This window comes from Narcine bancroftii, chromosome 9, assembly GCF_036971445.1.
Source record: "Narcine bancroftii isolate sNarBan1 chromosome 9, sNarBan1.hap1, whole genome shotgun sequence".
Lineage (NCBI taxonomy): Eukaryota > Metazoa > Chordata > Chondrichthyes > Torpediniformes > Narcinidae > Narcine > Narcine bancroftii.
In genome coordinates, this window is record NC_091477.1 from 90,666,906 (window position 1) to 90,687,291 (window position 20,386).

The window sequence follows — 20,386 nt, forward strand, 5'->3', positions numbered from 1 at the left end:
GTCTTTTTCCTTTTGCCTATTAAATGAAATTTGAAGCACTTAATTCATGGTCATATTCAAAATTAATGAAGTATAAGCAGAGAGATGCATGTTTTAGAATATAATAACGTTGCATGGCACCACATAAATTGAACACATTCAGATGTTTTTGGTAATCTAAAATCTGATGTATTTGTACATTTGCTAGCTTACATAAAATGAATTGCCAGATCTTTTAATATTGAGGGAATGGAATGGGATGCAGAGTTATTTATGCCTTTTTTTTAATAAAAAAAACAGCTCCTCCTGCTGACATTTACTGCATCTGGATATTCTGTTTTCTGGAAAAACTCTGGATGTTTATTCTGGACTTTAATATATGGACAGAATATTTAGTGATACATTTAGTATTCTGCCCTCAGAGTTTTTCCAATATAAATCAATTTAATGCATACTGAGTTATTTCAAACTAAAGCTTGTTTGAAGATTTGTGAGATTTGATTTTATTGCACAAGTCTAAAAATGAATGCTCTGCTCCTGTGCCTACCAAAAAAAAATAACTAAATGTGATCACAGATGAATCAGAGATTGAGTTGCATTATTTTCTCTGCCCACTTATTGCCCTTCTGACTTTTACATTCAATTGAACAGGAACACAACACAGAACTGCCACATGGATGAAGGAGTCTCTATGAGTATAGTGTGATATAATTACCAACATCCCACATAATCTCATGGCTAATTAATCATGGTGCAGTATTTACCTCAGCAGAAAAAGGTGTTAGGCCCTGATATACACAGTGACAGATTAAGTATGCCTTCAACAGTTTGACTATCTGTGGGGAAAGGTTGGGGAAATGGCTAGTAAGTAGTTGCGACATGAAACCTTCTCCTTTTGCCGACTATTCAAAGAATGTAGCTATTGGTTTTCTGACTGCAGTAACTTCCATTTAGGAAGTAATTAAAGTGTTATAACCTAAAGTTGCTATTCTCATTGGGAGCCACAGCACATTGAAGTTAAAGCCTTGTTTTCTTTTCACCTTACATATCATAAATAGTGTTTTGTGTAGTTGGTAGAGGTATGGAAGAAACCAAAACTTGACTGCTTCACAGGGAAGGGGGCCCATAAACATTGAGCAGAGTCCTAAGGGAGCTCTCATCAAAAAAAGTTGAGAATGACTCTTATAAAGTATAATTTCTCCCCACTGCATGACCTAATACCCCTCTACTGCCTCCCCAGAGAGATTAAGAGTATCACATTATAAATGAGGATCCTTCAGGTATAGAATCACTTGATAATGTACAATGAATCATAGAATCATGAAATGGAGGCTTACTTGTCCTTCTTTAAAAGAGCTATTCAATTGGTATATCTGCTTAGTCCAGTCCCCAAAGCCCTGTGACCTTTTACCCTTCAAGTGTCTAATTTCCTCTTGAAATTTCTTATTGGATATGCTCCAAACTAGCCTTTTAGGTAATGTATTCCTGATTACAATAATTCACAACATAATTAAAAGAAAAAGAATTCTTGATTTTAGCTCTAGATTCAAGCATCTGCAGTCTCTTGTGCATCCTCCAAAACTGTAGGTATCTTCATGTCAATGACCCTTATGAACCCTTATATTATAATAATTCTTTTTGATTTGATTTTGAAACCCGTTGGTTGCCTTGTTAACTTCCTGTGCTCAAGGATCACCCAACATCTGCAGCTCCCTTTATCTGAGGTTCCTTGCCACTGGTATCTTTTAAGATTTTTTTTGCCATCTGTCTTGACATCTTTCTTGCACAATGGTGCATGCTTGCAAGTGTTCTGCGACCATTTTTCTTTACTATCTACTATTCTTAATACAGTATCGTCATCATTATCCCCTGAAAACTGATCAACAAACTCCAAGACCTGGACATTACACCTGTGTAATTGGATCCTGGATTTCCTCACCTCTAGACCCAAATCAGTGTGGATTGGCAAAAATATCTGCTCCATAAGCACTGGAGCACCACAGAACTGCATAGTTAGCCCCCTGCACTAATCACTTTACACCTACGACTGCGTAGCTCACTACGACAAAGGACATTTACAGATTGGCTGATGATACCACAGTAGTGATTTGAATTTAAAGAAGTAATGAGTCAACATACAGGAGGGAGATTGAAAACTTGGCTGAATAGCGTACGAACCACAATCTCTCACTTAATGTCACCAAAACCAAGGAGCTGATTGTAGACTTTAGGAAGAGAAAATGAGAGATGCACAATCCAGTGATCATTGTGGGATCAGAGGTAGAGAGAGTGATCAAATTTAAATTCCTGGAGGCCACTATCTTGGAGGACCGTTCCTGGACCCAACACACTAAGGAAGTCTTGCTTGACTTAAAAGGACTATTCAGGGTGGTTGCTTCATTGAGCACCTTGGTTCTGTCCCATGCAATAGTTGAGATCCCCCAGTGGCCACTTATTTCAATTCACTGTCCATTCCCTTGGTGACATGTCTGTCTAGGGTCTCATGCATAGTTGGACTGAGACCAACTGCAAATTGAAGGAACAGCACCTCATCTTCCATTTGGGCACCTTCCAACTCGATGGCATTAACTGACTTCTCTAGTTGCTGCAAGACCCTCTGTCCCTATGTCTCATTTCCCTTCAGCTCTGCATTCACAGAGCCAAAGGCCTCCCTCCCCCAATCAATTTTTACCTTTTCTCTCTCCTGTCCTCCTATCCCAATACAAATAATATCTTTTGTCTGTTGGTTGGTACTCCTCCCCTGCTCTTTCTTTTAATGCAGGTGCCTACCTACTTTTTACTCATACCTTGAGGAAGGGCTCAGGGCCAAAATGTCAATAATACATCTTTACCTCTGAAGGACACTACGAGATCTGCTGAGTTCTTACATTATTTCTGTGTTTTTACAACAATCACAGCATCTGCAGACTTCTGTTTTTCAAATACCTTAGAATGCCCATTTGCAAAACATCAACAGTAGCTTCATGAATCTACTGTTATTTTTTAAAAATAACAAAGATGTTGGTCAAATATGATGTGCCTTTGACAAATTTATGACTTTCATTGATTAGCACTTGGTAATTACAGGTTAATTTATTCTATCATGTGTTGTAATTTCACCTTGAATAGTCTGACAGTATATTTCTTTTTCCTTATGTTTAACGTACAATGATGTTTGCAATATTCCAGTCATGGTATCATTCCAATATCAATTATGGCCAGGGTTTCATAGTGCACAGAACATATAACACTACAGCACAATACAAGCCTTTCGGTCCTTGAGGTTGTGTGAACCATATATTCCTTTAAAAACAAAAGTATGAGTCCCACCCAACCCTGTATCCCTCTATCTTTCTTTTATCCACGTGTTTCAGAGTCTCTTAAATTCCCCTAATGTTTCAGCCTCCTTCACGATCCCTGACAAGGCATTCCAGGCACCCACAACTCTGTGTATATTAAAAAAAAAACTTAACTGTGATATCTCCCCTAAACATTCCTCCTTTAACTTTGTACATATGTCCTCTGGTCTTGCTGATCCTCCTCTGGGAAATAGGCGCTGGCTGCCCACCCTATCTATGCCTCTCATAATTTTGTAGATCTCTATCAAGTCTCCTCTCATCCTTCTACACTTCAAAAAAAAAAGTCCCTGCTCTGCTAACTTTGCCTCATGAGGCTTGCTTTCCGATCCAAGCAACATCATGTTAATCTCATCTGCACCCTTTCCATAACTTCCCCATCTTTCCTATAATGAGCTGACCAGAACTGAACACAATACTCTATGTGTGGTCTTACTAGAGATTTGTAGAGTTGCAACATGACCTCTACTTCTGAACTCAATCCCTCTATTAATGAAGCCCAGTATCCCATCGGCCTTTTAAACAATCCTCTCAACCTATGCAGTGACCCTGAGGGATGTATAGTCCTCTGTTCATCCACACTTAAGTAACTGACCATAAACCCTGTACTAAGCCTTCTGGTTTGTCCTTCCAAAGTGTATTATCTCATACTTATCTGGATTGCATCCCAACTGCCACTTTTCTTCCCAACTCTGCACTGTGTCTATATCCTCTTCTAATTTTCAACAACCTTCAGCTCCATTCACAACTCCTCAACCTTTGTGTCATCTGCAAACTTACTGACCTATCCTTTGGCCTCTGCATCCAGGTCACTTATAAAAATCACAAAGTGCAGGAGTCCCAGAACGGATCCTTGTGACACACCACGAGTCACTGTCCTCCAGGCAGAATACTTTCCTTCCACTACTATTCTCTGCTTTTTTCCTGCAAGCCAATTTTTTTTTATCCATGTAGCCAAAGTTCCATTGATCCCATACCTCATGACTTTCTGGATGAGTCTCTTATGGGGGACCTTGTCAAATGCCTTGCTAAAATCCATGTAGAGCTCATCTACCATCTTACCCTCATCAATTAATTAGCTCCACAAAAAAACTCAATTAGACTCATGAGGCATAACCTTCCCTTCACAAGGCCATGGTGACCATCCTTGAGTAGCCTGTACTTACCCAAATGCTCATAGATTCTATCCTTAAGAATCCTCTCCAATGGTTTGCACACCACTGACGTAAGACTCACTGGTCTATAATTCCCAATATTATACCTATTACTTTTTTTAAACATGGGGACTACATTTGCCATTCTCCAATCTTCCAGCAACTCCCCCGCGGCCAAAGAGGATTCAAAGATCATAGCTGCTGCCCCAGCTATCTCTTCTCTCACTTCTCACAGCAACCTGGGGTATCTTGCTTCTGGCTCTGGGGACATCAATTTTGATGTTTTTAAGGAGATCTGACACTTTCTCTTCTTTAATCTCCACATTGTCCGTCACACAGGCTTGTTGCATTTTGACCTTACCCTGACCAAGGTCCTTTTCTCTTGTGAATACTGAGCACAGAATTCATTTAGGGACCACCCCCCCCCCCCCCCCCCCAGCACATGCTGCCTCCTTTATCTTTTAGTGGCCCCAACCTCATTCTTGTCATCCATCTGTTCTTCACATACGCATAGAATGCATTGGGGTTCTCCTTAATCTTACATGCCAAGGCTTTCTCATGCCCCCCTTTGAGCTCTCCCAAGTCTTTTCTTAAGCTCGTTCCTGGCAACCATATATTTCTCATGAGCACTTCCAGTTCCCTGCTTCCTATATCTAACATACATTTCCTTCTTCCTTGACTAGTTGTGTCACCTGTTTTGTCAGCCACAATTCCCTTTTCCTACCATCTTTTCCTTGTCCCAGTGGGACAAACCTATCCTGAACCCAGAACGTGGTCCCTAAACTTCCTCCACATTACTTCTGTGCTTTCACCCTTAAACATCTGTTTCAATTTACTCTCATTAGTTCCTGCCTCATCCCTTCATAATTACCCTTTTCCAGTTAAGCACTTTCCCATTTTGTCTGTTTTTATCCTTTTCCATAGCTTTGCTGAAGCCAAGGGAGTTGTGGTCACTCTCACACAATGCTCCCCCACGTTCATTACCCAGAACTAGATCCAGAATGGACTCTCCTCATTGGCCAGTCCATATATTGTGTCAGAAATACTTCTTGAACACATCTGACAAATTCAGCCCCATTTATCCCTCTTGCAGGAAGTGCCAGTCAATATAAGAAAGTTGAAATCACCCATAACTACAACCCTGCATTTGCTACTCCATTCCAAAATCTGCCTGCTTATCTGCTCCTTGGTGTCCCGAGGGCTATTTGGGGGGGCCTATAGACTATTCCCAGCACAGTGACAGCCACTCACACGGACTCAGTGGACACTCCCTCTGCAGCGTCCTCCCTTTCTATAGCTGTAATACTATTCCTGATCAGTAATGCTACTCCCCTTACCCCCCCCCCCCATTCTACCTCTCATCCTATTCCTTTTAAAACACCTAAACCAGGTGCCTGCATCAGCCAATCCTGCTCTTCCTCCAGTCAAGTTTTAGTAATGGCCACATCGTAGTTCCATGTACTGATTCCTGCTCCAAGTTCATCCCTTTTATTCCTATTATCCCTAGCATTGAAATAGACACTTTTCAATCCCTCTAACTGGCTACATTTAAATCTTTCCCCTGCCTGTCCTTCCTTACCAAATCAGAACACAGAGCATCATGCTTTTGCTCTTCTACCCTAATCTTTGCATCACATATCATTCCCACCCCTGCCGAACTAGTTTAAACCCTCCCCAACAATTCTAACAAACCTGCCTGCCAGGATATTGGTTCCTTTCCAGTTCAGCTGCAGCCTGTCCTTTTTGTACAGGTCAGACCCTCCCCAGAAGAGATTCCAATGATTCAGTAATCTGAACCCTTGCACCAACTCTTCAGCCATGCATTCCTCTGCCACACCTTCCTGTTTCTACCCTCTCTGGTGCATGACATAGGTAGAAATCATGCTTTTTAACTTTCCTAACTCCCTATATTCTCTCTTCAGGACTCATCCCTACTTCTCTCTATGTCATTGGTCCCCACATGGACTATGACATCTGGCTGCTTACCCTCCCCCTCTTGAATGCTATGAACTCAATCAGAGACATCCCCAACCTTGGCACTTGGGAGACAATATACCATCTGGGAGCCTCAGTCTCATTCACCAAACTTCCTATCTGCTCTCCTAACCAATGAATCCCCAATTACCATAGCTCTCCTCTCCCCTTCCCTTCTGAGCCAAGGGGGGCAGCCTCTGCACCAGAGACGTGACCTCTATGACTTGTCCCTGGTAGATAATTCCCCCCCCCAAAAAAACCAGTCTACTCATCATTGAGGGGAATGGCCACAGGGGTGCTCTGCAGTCTCTGCTTCTTCCCCTTCCCTCCCCTAACAGTCACCCAGTTACCTGTCTCCTGACCTTTAGGGGTGGCTGTCTCCCTGAAGCTCCTCTCTGTCACCGCCTCTGCCTTCCAAATAATTCTGAGTTCATCCTACTCCAGCTCCATTTACTTAACACGGTCTTCCAGGAGCTGCAGCTGGATGCATCTCTTGCAGGAGTAGTCATCAGGGACAATTGTACTGTCCTAGATTTCACACATCCTGCAATCGGAGCTTTTGACTGCCCTAGCTGCTGTCTCCATTAACTCTTCCTAGTTTAAATTCAAAGATCTTATCGTATTGGAATCAAGCTTGTCCTCAGCCTACCAAAACCTATCAAGCCAAAGCCTATACTGGGCTGCTGTTCACTGACCACTCGGCTTAAGCTACCCCTCTTTTTATTTGTCACTACCCCTTATCTTAATGACTCCTCTCACTGATCACCATTCTGTTTAACACTTGACTTGCTTTTTAAAGGACTCACTTCCAGCTAGCTCCCAACAATCCCAGCTCTCTCCTGTTTCAGTAATGGTCCTGAGATGTCCATGATTTCCACTCTTACTTCTGACAGTCACAGCGATGTATCCCATTGGGATCAGAGTTGGATCACAGTTGAGTCAGAGATGCATTTCCTTGTCAAGATGTGTTTCAATTTATTTAATCTGTGCCACAAATACAAAATACACAAATGAATTTTCAACAAGTAATTTCTAAATCCCTGCTGCATTCTATATCACATAACCATACAAATCTAGCAACCTCTGTGGGTGTTGAATATACAGAATGCTCATCACCACTTGTGGAAGCTATTGAATTATAGAAAAAGTTCCTGAACCTGTTTACTGATTGGGGGCTGGATTCATTGTTGCAAAATGTCTAATCCATTGTGAATATCAATGAAGAATTTTTAGTCTCTAAAGTTCATCTCTCAGCTACAACATCTATGTCCAAGGTACAACCACTTAGTCTTTACTACAATTTTTGTTTTGTTTTCTTCTACCCAGGAATTTTAACTTGTTTTCCATCCCCTTCTTTGATCGTTTCTATTATTGTTCATTTATGTGGTGACTGTTAATGTCTTATATACCATATCACATCATTTGCACATATGCTGCAAATGCAAATTAGATTGTTCGTTGATCTTTCTTGTTCCTGACTTATTCTTTAATGCTATTTGTATCATTCAGTTATCTAGGCCTCCAGTCTCTCTTCTCAAATGTTTATTCCCTGCCACCTACCCATTCTGCCAAGTTTGCTTCAACTTCCCTCTCTGCCCCAGCTAAATATCCTACAAGTGCATTGTTTCAACTCTGTTGAAATGGAAACCACTCATTTTGAAACAGCCCTTCATAACCTGGATCTCATTCAATATCACAGGAACTTGCAATGCCAGTCACTTACATTATCTACTAATTCTGTACTAACTGGCAGTAATCTGTTTTTTTAAAAAAATTTAAATTCTGAATTTACTCTTAAATTTATGTCAGTAAATGTATGTCATAACAGTTCTTGTTTTGATTTTGTTCATTATAGGGAGTTAAAATTTTCTGAAAGGCAAGTAATAATGTTAACAGTTATTTCAGAGTCTCGAGAGAAGTTTGTTATGAAATTGTACATTTCCCCAAGTGACTTCTCATTTGTGCTATCTGCAATTATCTACAAAGCTAATAAGACTTGTACAAAATTTTTTCTGCATGGTTTAACTTGCAAGAGGGTTAATTTTATAGTTTAAATGAAATTTTATTTGTTGTGTAATGTGTATATAATTATAACCTCAGTGAAGATTGTGTTTTATTTGATGTGGAGAAACTAATATTTAATGGAAGTAGCGTAAATATAGTGTTACTGATTTTGTAAAGCTCCCCTTAACAAGGTGATGTGAGGATATTTTTATTCCTCTATTTGAAATGTACTGGTATTTCGTATTAATCCATTTTGTAGAAAAAGAAATCACATATTCTACTTCACATTCTATATTTGTTTCCCTTGATTTGGAGTTAGTAGCAATGATGAGTTCTTTCTTAGTTAAGTGGCTGGAAAGTGAAAAATGCATGCTGAATTTCATTGTATCTGCTCTTTAGAGTGGATATAAAGGAAGAATGTGAATTCATTTAGATATTAGAATGCCAAGTCAATGGTTGAACTTTAACACTGACAACTGGGTGGTGACACTGTCTTCACTCTGTAGTTTTACTATTGATGCAGAAAACCTGATATAAAAACAGAAAATGCAGGAAATATTAACCAGGGCAGGCAATGTTAATGAAGTGAAAACTTCACAGTGAATGGTTTAGATCAATAACTTTTCATGCAAGCACTGTTAATTCAGTTTCTCTTTCCACAGGGTGGTAATTTAGATATTGGACTTGCATCTCCGTCCACTGGCAATATGAGCGGCTCCTTAAGGGCCAAAGAGATTGTAAACAAAGCCCTCCCTCAAAACCACTGGTCCTTAAACACAATGTCCCATATTCCCAACTACCTTCTGCCTCATGAGAGTCAGGAAGTACTGTGGCCCTCAACAAACATTGAATCATGATCAAATAATGAAAACCATTCTTTCCTTCAGAGGCTAAAATCAATCATTATCTGTGGTTTGGCAGTTTGATGTTTGGGTCACATTAGTGGTTAGCAGTGTGCTGCAGGGATTGGTGCTGGGCCCACAACTGTTAACAATATGCATAAATTATTTGGGGGAAGGACACCAAGTGCTTCTAAGTTTGCTGATGACGTGAAATTGAGTTGAAAAAACAAATTGTGTATAGATTGAATAAGTGGGTGAGAGTCTGGCAGATGGAGTACAATGACAGTAAATATAAGGTCATCCACTTTGGAAAGAAACACAGTGGAATGAACTATTACTTAAATTGTGGAAAATATTCAGCTTGCTGTTGTGCAGAGATACCTGGGAGTGCTTGTGTATGGATCACAAAAAAGTTAGGTGGCTTACATTTGAGAGCAGGAGGTTCTGTTGTAATTGTACAGGGCGCTGTTGAGGCTGCACCTGCAGTTCTGGTCTCCTTACTTGAGAAAAGATATACTGGCTTTGGATAATGTGATTGTGAGTTTATCATCATACACACAAATACAAAACACATATGCACCTAAATCCTTGCTTGCTGAGCCAAATAGATATTTTTTTGTTAAAAAAACCAATAGTACAGATTAAATTACCCCAGTATGGAAAGAAGTAAAATATGAAAATCTGCATCACCATGGTTGAAGTAAAAACACAATGCTAAAGAAACTCAGCAGGTCAAACTCTGTACTTTATGTAGCAAAGATAAAGATACATAACCAACATTTCAGACTTGAGCTCTTCATCAAGGAAAAATGTTGGCAGGCGTCTGAACAAAATGGTGGGTGGGGAGAGGAGAAGCAGGGCAAGGACGACCCTCCCAAAGGCAGAAGGTAATAGATAAGGGAGGGAGGTCACAGCAGCAAGCAGGGGGAGGAGAGATGGCTCTGTGAATAGAGGGAAAGAGGACAGGGGGAAGGGAAGGGAGGGAGAAGTTTCCATTATTGTCACATATCACTATATTTAGAATGTAACATACATGAGATTCTTTAACTTTTATCAACAGTAAGACAGGCAAATAGTTGCCACTTTTGTCCAGCGCCCCTCACAAAAACCAACAGAACCTGGTGTTCCTAGGTGGTCTCCCCTCCAAGTACTGACCAATCCTGTGTCTGCTTAGCAGTAGATGCATCTAGTGATCCCTTTATGGCCTTCTCTACATCAGAGAGACTGGCTGCAGACTGGGAGAGTGCTTCGCTGAGCACCTTTACTATCTCTGCATCATTGACAGGGATGTCCCAGTGGTCAACCATTTCAGTTCTGCATCCTACTCCCATGGCCTTATGTACTCTCCTGCCAAGACCACCCATATTGGATGAACAACATGATTTTGTGACTAGGCACTCAACAACTGGATGGCATTAACATAGACTCTTCTGGTTTCGCTTACCTACTCTATTCTATTTTCACCATGATCTTATTAAATGGCAGAGCAGGTTTGATGGGCCAGAGGGTCTACTGCTACTTCTATTTCTTGTTTCCTTATTTTAAATGTATTGAACTCTTTGGCCATGTAAAACCGATGTGTTATAGAATTTGTAGTCATGAGGACAATTGTTTGTTGGTAGGTGAACTTTATGCACATAAATTATGTGTATTTCTATTTGGGGAGTTGTTATGTACTTATGTCAAAAATAACAAATCTTTTCACAGGGATGAAGTGAATATTAATATGGGAAAGGGTTTCCCAAAATGGGATCCATGGAAGAAGTGACCGCGGAATAGTGTGCTCTCTGCTCACTGAGCAGAGCTCAGACTCCTGTGCTGCGCTGGTGGCCCAGCAGTGCAGCACAGGAGTCCATGTTCAAAGCCTCACCCCAGTCTAGGTGACACAGGCACACAGTAACAATCCTGCAAGTAAGGCACCCCATTAAAGACCAATTATATCCCCTCCCAGCACTGCACTGCCCACCCCTTCTACCCCCACCCCCCCCCCCCACCCCGGATCAAAGCCATCTCTGCAACACTGCACCTACTAGTCTGCTGCACTGTGGCCCCTCATCAAATATGCCCGAGTAAACTCACACATGATTTGACGACAGAGCCCGACCCAACCACATGGCAACAGAACCACCAGGAGCCAGAAGACATGCATGCCTAACCCTGAAACTGCAGCGACAAGGCACCACTGCCAGAAGAAGACCTCTCCCCCACCTTGATGCAGCACAGCACCAGGCCTGTGCATCATCCCTAACCATAAGAATTAAAATTCCCCCAGTGCGAAGCTGGCGAAGGAGCTGGCCACACTCCACTGATATTCCACATGTGCACCTCCTTGATCTAAAGAAACCAAAAGATTGGTAAGCTTAGTTACTGTCTTACTATACTTTGTAATGTACCAGGTACTACAAACCGTACATGACAATTAGGGTTTTGCCATTTCCAAGTGCTTTCCAAAAGGGTTCTGTGAGCTAAAAAGTTTGAGAAACCCTGATGTAGATTAAATAATATCCAGAGCAAACAATAAGAAGCTGGAGGGTCTTAGTACATCAGGTTGCATCCATAGAGAGAAATGAATGGTCAGAATTTTGTTCGCCTCTTTTTCAATCTTGAAGAAAGATCCCAGCCCAAAATATTGATTGACTACTTCTGCCCGTGGTTGCTGCGTGACCAGCTAAGTGTCCCCAGCTTCTCATTAATTGTTGAAGATTTCAGCATCTACCCTTTGTTGAGCCTCTATATTATATTAACATGAACGGTCTGTTGAGGATGCATTTATTTCAACCAGTGGTTAATATAAAAGAGAGATATTAGAATTTGGATCACAGGTTCCCTGTGTAACAACCAGAACAGAGTGGAAGGCTTTAGACTAGCTAAGATCTTATCAGATGTGGAAGAAAACCATGAAAGTCTACAGAGGTAGTGGAGGGGAAGCCAGATTTTTTTGAAGGAGGACAACATCTTGGATAACGTCATCTTTTTGAAGAAGGAGGGAGGACAGAATTTCGGATTCCGCTCCCAGGATGATGCGAGAATGTCCAAGATGTCCTCCTTCTTCAAAAAAGGTGGCCTCCCCTCCACTACCATCAATCATCCCTCACCTGTATATTCTCGATTTCCTGTGCATCTGGCTGGGCACAACAAAGATAGGATTCACCTTGACCTCACCTGCAACCTCACAAGCCTCCACATCCAACACCTCATCCTCCCTCAATTTCCACCACCAGCATGCACTGCACAACTGAGACCACCCACAACAGGAGGAAGAATATCTGGGCACCCTCCAACCAGATGGCATTAACATCAACCTCCAGTTTCCATTACCGCCCTCCATCTGTCTCTTTTCTTATCCCTATGTCTCCGTTCCTCTAGTGCACTCTCTCCCCCATCCCTCTGCCTTTTTTCCTCCAGCTCTGCATTCACAGAGCTACCCCCACCCCCGATCAATTTTCAGTTTTACTCTCCTGGCCTCCTATCCATGTTCACCTACAGCCTTTTGATTGTGGCCTGTGCTTCTGCCCCATCCCTTTTTTCCTTCTTCCCCTATCTTTTTATTCAGGGGCTTTTTCCCTGCTGTCTGCATTTTGAAGGGCTCTGGCCTCAAATATTGGTTATAGATCTTTACTCCTAAGGATGTGGGGCCTGCTGAGTTTCTCTTGCCCTTTTGTGCATTTACAAGGAATGTCTGTGCATCTTAAGCATTTTCCTTTGGCAAAAAACTGATTTTTTCTTTAAAGGTTTAACTAGTATCAGAAAACTAGCAAACGAAGAAGGGTTGCATGTGTCGTAGTATAAGATTTTACAATACTATTTACTTTTGATACATCACCCTGGTCTCCAAAATATTGCCATTGAGTTTCACACACGTCTAGTACATGGACGCATGCTGATGGAATTCTTCAATTTATTTATGAAGATTGTTTTAGTTTATCAATAAAGTTCACATAAAAATACTTGGATGCAATTCGATGGTATTCATTTCATTATAGATATTCATTTCATCATAAATATTCATTCAAGGTCTCCACTAAAATAAGTGAAGCAAGTTGGATACATTCAAATGCAGATTTACATTAAGAAGTCTCCATAGAAGCACATAACATTAGAGCATAGAAACAGGCCTGCTGATTCTTCTAATTGGTGCCAAACTATTTTTCTGGTGAGTCCCTATGACTTGCACCCAGTGTGTATACTTCCATATCCCTCCCATCCATGTACCTGCTCAAATATTTTTTTGTGCTAAAATTGACTATTTCACTTCACCTGGCAGCTCATTTCACACTCAAACTACTCTCTATTTTAAGAAATTCCTCCCCTCATGTTCCCCTTAAACTTTTCCCCTTTCATCCTTAACTAATGTCCTCTAGTTTGTATCTCACTTAACCTCAGTGGGGAAAAAAAGCCTAATTGCATTTATTCTATTTATATCCCTCCTAATTTTTTATATTGCTATCAAATCTCCCCTCATTCTTCTACACTGCAGGGAATAAAGTCCTAACCTGTTTAACCTTTCCCTGCAATTCAGTTCCACAACTCTCTGCCATGTCCTAGTAAATATTCTCTGAATTCTTTCAATCTTATTGATATTTTTTTCAATAGTTAGTTGACCAGAACTGTACAGAATACTCCAAATTTGACCTGAACATTGTCTTAACCAACTTACCATGACATCCCTATTCCTATATTCAATACCTTGATTTGGGAAGACCAAGGGGCCAAAAGCTCTCTTTAAGACCCAATCTGTGACAACACTTTAGGAGGATTATGTGTTTGTTTTTGCAGATCCATCAATGCCCAACCATTTACTGTGTATGACCTACCTTGGTTGGTCCTTTCAAAATGCAACTCCTCACTATGGCATGCATTAAATTCCATCTGCCATTTTGCAGGTCCAGATCCTTCTACAAGCTTTGAAAGCCTTTCTCGCTGTCCAATACACCTCCAATCTTTGTATCATTTGCAAACTTGCTGGTTCAATTTACCACATTATCATCCAGAACATGATATAGATGTCAAACAACAATGGACCCAGCATTGATCCCTGAGGCATACCACTAGTCACCACTATCCCTCTCTGGCTTCTCCTATCAAGCCAATCCAGTTTACCATCAAGTGATTGAAACTTCCTGACTGAAGGACTTTCTGAGGTCCATGAAGACAACCTCCATAGCCTTTCCTTCATCAGCTTTCTTGGTAACCTCCTTAAAAAAAACTTCATAAAATTGGTTAAACATGACCTACCATGCACAAAGCTATATTGAATATCCCTGACTATCCCTGACTATCTAAATACTTATGTATCTGATCTCTTAGAACATTTTCCATGAACTTACCTATTACTGATGTCAGGCTTTTTGGCCTATAATTTCCTGAGTGTTTGGAGCCTTTTTTAAACAACATCAACATGAGCCACCCTCTAATCCTCTGGCATCTCACACATGGCTCAGGATATTTTAAAAATAGGAGTAGTTTATTTATATAGCACATTTAACACAACATACTTTGATCCAAAGCACTGAACATACAATTAGGAATAAATTAGTTACTATCTAAATGATGACAGGTAGCCAAAATACGCTGGCACAGCCATCTTTTTACAGAGATTATACAACTTAGAACATTAATTATTTAAACCCTAACCCATTCCTCCCAAATGCAGCAATGAATACCCTGTAATTTCTACACTAACCTCCCTCAAGGTCAGATGGAATACTTTGTTAGGCCATGGGGATTTATCCACCCATAATTGCTTTAAAACTACAAGGATGACCTCCTCCTCTTTATTCTGTACAGTTTCCATGACCTCATTGCTTGTTTACTTTATTTCCATAGATGCCAGTTCCATAGTGCCAGTTTCATAAGTAAATACTGATGCAAAACACCCATTGAAGATCTCCCCCCTATCTCTCCTGGTTCCATATATAGTTAGCACTCTGAACTTCAAGTAGACCAATTTTGTCTCTTACTGTCCTTTTTTCTTAATAGAAGCCATTAGGATTTTTCTTCACATTGTCTGCCAAAGCATGCTCATTACTTCTTTTAGCCCTCCTAATTTCCTTAAGTTTTTCTTTTATTTATTATACTCCTCAAGTATCTCATTTGCTCCTGCTATACACCTCTCTTTTCTTCTTAACCAGATCCCCAATATTCCTTGAAAATCAGGGTTTTTTAAAAAAAAATGACAGTTAAATTTGCCTTTAACCCAGACTGGAAGATACAAACTCTGTTCTCTCAAAATTTCGCCTTTAATGGCCTTCAACCTATTGAACACATCCTTGCCAGAAAACAATTTATGCCAATCCACACTTTCTAGATATTTTCTCATTTCCATAAAATTGACCTTTCTCCAATTGAAAATGCCAATCCAAGGCCCAGGCCTCTGCTTATCCATTATCTTGACAATAATGGCATTAAAATTACTGGACCCAAAGTGTTCCTCTACACATTCTTTATGTCACTTGTCCTGTCTTGTTCTCCAATAGAAGATTCAACATTGGAGTCTCTCTAACTGGTACCTTGATGTATTGATATAGAAAACTTTCCTGAACACATTTGACAAATTATAAGCCATCGAGCCCTTTTACAATATGGGAGTCCCTGTCAATATGTGCAATGTTAAAATCGCCTACTATCACAACTTTATTTCCTGCAGCTGTTTGCTATCTCCCTGCAGATTTGCTCCTCTGATTCTTGCTGACTATTGGATGGTCCTGTCTGAGTATAGCTGTGATATTTTACCTGTTGAGCAATGCCACTCCTCCTTCTCTATCGTGTCTGAAACAATGGAACCCCAGAATATTGAGCTGTCTGTCCTGCCCCTCTTGTAACCAAGTTTCATTAATGGCCACAATCTCATAATTCCACATGCCAATCCATGCTCTAAGCTTGTCTGCCTTTCCTACAATACTCCTTGCATCTGAAAACATTACTTTCACCATGCACAACCTTTGGATTTTTGTCTTAACATGGAGATTTAGCATAATCTTTTTCTTTCTCCATGCTAACTGCTCTGGCACTCTGGTTCCCTTTGCCCTGCAAATCTAGTTTAAACCACCCAGAGCAGCACTGGTAAACCTTCCCTCAAGGATATAAGATCCATCTCCAGTTCAGATGCAAACAGTCCCACCTTCCCTGGAAGAGAGCCAAATGATCCACAAATCTGAAGCCATCCCTCCTGTACCAGCTGTGTGTAAAGCTGCATTATCCTCCTATTTCTAATCTCAGTCCAGAGAGTTTGTGTCCTTCAAGTTCACACCTAATTCCCTGAACTTTCTTTACAAGACCTCATCATCCTTTCTACCCGTGTCACTTATCCTGACATGGAGCAGATCTGGCTGCTCACGCTCCCTTTTGAAAATGCTGTCAACTTGATGTGTCAACACAATGATAATTTAAAAAATTACATCAAATTGCAATATAGAGGATGAAATAAAGTATGAACCGAATCAAAGTTGGGAAAAAGATTTAAACACAGAGATAAAGAATGAAACATGGGAGGAGTGATGTAGAGGAACAATGAGGAACACGATAAATTCTAGATTATGTATGAATCAATCTAACTGGCTACATAGATTATATATTTTTCTTTCTTTGGCTTGGCTTCGCGGATGAAGATTTATGGAGGGGTAATGTCCATGTCAGCTGCAGGCTCGTTTGTGGCTGACAAGTCTGATGCGGGACAGGCAGACACGGTTGCAGCAGTTGCAAGGGAAAATTGGTTGGATGGGGTTGGGTGTTGGGTTTTTCCTCCTTTGTCTTTTGTTGGTGAGGTGGGCTCTGCGGTCTTCTTCAAAGGAGGTTGCTGCCCGCCGAACTGTGAGGCGCCAAGATGCACGGTTTGAGGCAATATCAGCCCACTGGCGGTGGTCAATGTGGCAGGCACCAAGAGATTTCTTTAGGCAGTCCTTGTACCTCTTCTTTGGTGCACCTCTGTCTCGGTAGCCAGTGGAGAGCTTGCCATATAACACGATCTTGGGAAGGTGATGGTCCTCCATTCTGGAGACGTGACCCACCCAGCGCAGCTGGATCTTCAGCAGCGTGGACTCGATGCTGTCGGCCTCTGCCATCTCGAGTACTTCGACGTTAGGGATGAAAGCGCTCCAATGAATGTTGAGGATGGAGTGGAGACAATGCTGGTGGAAGCGTTCTAGGAGCCGTAGGTGATGCCGGTAGAGGACCCATGATTCGGAGCCGAACAGGAGTGTGGGTATGACAACGGCTCTGTATACGCTAGTCTTTGTGAGGTTTTTCAGTTGGTTGTTTTTCCAGACTCTTTTGTGTAGTCTTCCAAAGGCGCTTTTTGCCTTGGCGAGTCTGTTGTCTATCTCGTTGTCGATCCTTGCATCTGATGAAATGGTGCAGCCGAGATAGGTAAACTGGTTGACCGTTTTGAGTTTTGTGTGCCCGATGGAGATGTGGGGGGCTGGTAGTCATGGTGGGGAGCTGGCTGATGGAGGACCTCAGTTTTCTTCAGGCTGACTTCCAGGCCAAACATTTTGGCAGTTTCCGCAAAACAGGACGTCAAGCGCTGAAGAGCTGGCTCTGAATGGGCAACTAAAGCGGCATCGTCTGCAAAGAGTAGTTCACGGACAAGTTTCTCTTGTGTCTTGGTGTGAGCTATATATTACTCCTCAGAAATTAAAAGAGTGGTACCCAACAGCATCGGATAGATGTTTTCATTGCAAACAAGAGACTGGATCAACATTTCATGCAATTTGGACATGTTCAAAAGTAAAAACTTTCTGGGAAGATCTAAACCTAATATTAGACAAAATCATTGAAAAATAACATAGCAAAAGATCAAAAAAATGTTTCTGTTAAATAATATAAGAGACATAAAATTAGGACTAAAATTAGACAAAGCCCAAATAAGATTTATTACGATAGCGTTAGCAGTCGCCAAAAAATGTATTATGACAACCTGGAAAATGAAAACAAGCCTTAAAATACAACAGTGGTTTACAGAAATAAACAAGTATATTCCATTAGAAAAAATTACATACAATCTGAAAGACAAGTGTACATTATTCGAACAAATTTGGGACCCATATATAAAATATGTCAGAAAAGGTCGACCACAAACCTTCATCTCTTAAAACAACATAATTATGAGCACAATAAGATTTAAATATGTGAAAGTAGATGATACGACTCTTCTTTGTAATTCCTTTGTTTTTTGTGTTTTATTATTTATTGATTTTTGAAGAGGGATGGGGAAGGGGAGCGGAGGTAAGGGGGGGGGGGGGAACATGAAATGTCACTATGTATATATTGATGATGATCATTTGTGGATGTTGTTATTGATATGACTCAGTGCGAAAAAAACCAAAAACCTGATCTGAGAAATCCTGTTCCGCTAACAATCGAATTTCCTATCATTGCAGCTCACTTCTCCTTTCCTTTCTTAATCACAAGGCCAGAGTCTGTACCAGAGTCTCCCTATATAAATCAATGCTGAAGCTAAATATAATTTGGTGATCCATGTCATGGCATACATGGAATAGAAATTCATCATACATTCACCTTTTAGGCACATTTTAAAATTAATTTGCATATTTTATAGTTTTTGTTTTGTCATTTTCTTCAATTATTTTGCTGATGTTTCAGCAGTTTTAAGTGCGCCATCAGTGAAGAGTGTAGTACTAAGTTATAAAATGTTACTAAGCACTGTCTGACTTAGTTATTTCTACATGACATATTAGGGAAACAATACATCATACTTCATGCCAAAACAATATTACACTTACCATCACTATGTTACTTTTGTCAAATTTGCCTGTGACCTTCATTCATAAGATAAACAAGAATATTCAAGTACTATTCTCTCATGCAGATGATACATACTGAGGCAGATGAGTTACATTTATTATAATTTTGCATTGTTTGAAATGCAGATTGGTATCTTATCTATGATTTGAAGCTATAACAAGAATAAATTGTCTTATTATTTGGAAGCTATATGAATCTAAAAGCAGAATTGCAATAACACAAGTAGATGATTTAAAAAAATAGATATTTAGTAGCAGCTAATGGACTGGATTTTATTGTCACTGCCCATAATTAGAATAGGAATTCATAATTGTTTGGATGCAGCAAGTAAGCATTTGAAAATTGTATTTATACCTACGATAATAAGCTCTCATTTCTCATTAAAATACTCTTAAAATTCCAATAATTTGTCATAGATTTTCCCTTATATGTTGGCGATTGGTATTGGACATCAATACTGATCGACCACCAGCATTCATTAACAGATGCACAGAGTAGTCAATCATGTTGAAAGTAAAAGGCCCAATTTTAATTTACATTAAGCAGATTTAATGGCAATCCACATATCATGGTATTAAGTCTCACATAAATGCAGCTTTATAAATAACAAAATAGGCCATCAACATATTTAGAGAGGGAGAATGAAAGATGGAGAAAGAAAAATAGAATTGATATTTCAGGTTAGTAAAATATTTCATGAGATGTTGTCCTGGGTAAACTTGTACCTCTCACTTTGTTCGTTTTAGATTGGTCACAGTGTTTGAGCTACCGAAAAAAATAGACACACACGCCGAGAGCACATCAGTTTATACAAATTCTAAAGCTGATATCAAACTAAATTATACTTGTCAACGCCTGGACTGGTCCCAACTGCCGAAGCGAGGCAATGACTGCACACTTGTAGTAGGTTGTCGGGGCGCCGATAGCAGCTTCTCCACCTCCCCCGACGGGGACGTTGGCTGGACTCTAGAAGTTCTTCTTGCTGAGAGATGTTGCCCCCTCTCGGAGAGTCTCAAACTTCAGCAGCGGGACCATGGCTTATATTACCCAAAAACTGCTTACCCTAGCACCTATTCCCAGCTCAAAAAGAAAGATAAGTGAACAAGCTAGCATGCCTAGGCTTCTATCGAATAACGCAACTTTCTAGCTTATCACTTTGAATACAATGGTTTATTTTGCCAAGGTTAGGTCGCTGTCTGACAGTCTGTGACCAATATACTAACAAGCAGGAAGATTAAACGTTCTTGGTACACAGATGTCTTTTTGTCAGATAACTGTATCTCGATTGGTACAATCGAATTTAGCTTATGTCTGC

The 20,386-nt window shown here is 40.4% G+C and overlaps 1 long non-coding RNA gene across 1 annotated transcript in view; it reads right to left on the reverse strand.

The window, feature by feature from the left end:
- LOC138743026 (uncharacterized) overlaps positions 1 to 20,057 on the reverse strand; it is a 39,884-nt gene extending 19,827 nt beyond the window's left edge. The window contains exon 1 of the long non-coding RNA XR_011344604.1: positions 19,917 to 20,057. This is a non-coding gene — a long non-coding RNA (uncharacterized lncRNA). The remainder of the gene's footprint in view (positions 1 to 19,916) is intronic.
- Between the last annotated feature and the right edge of the window lie 329 nt (positions 20,058 to 20,386).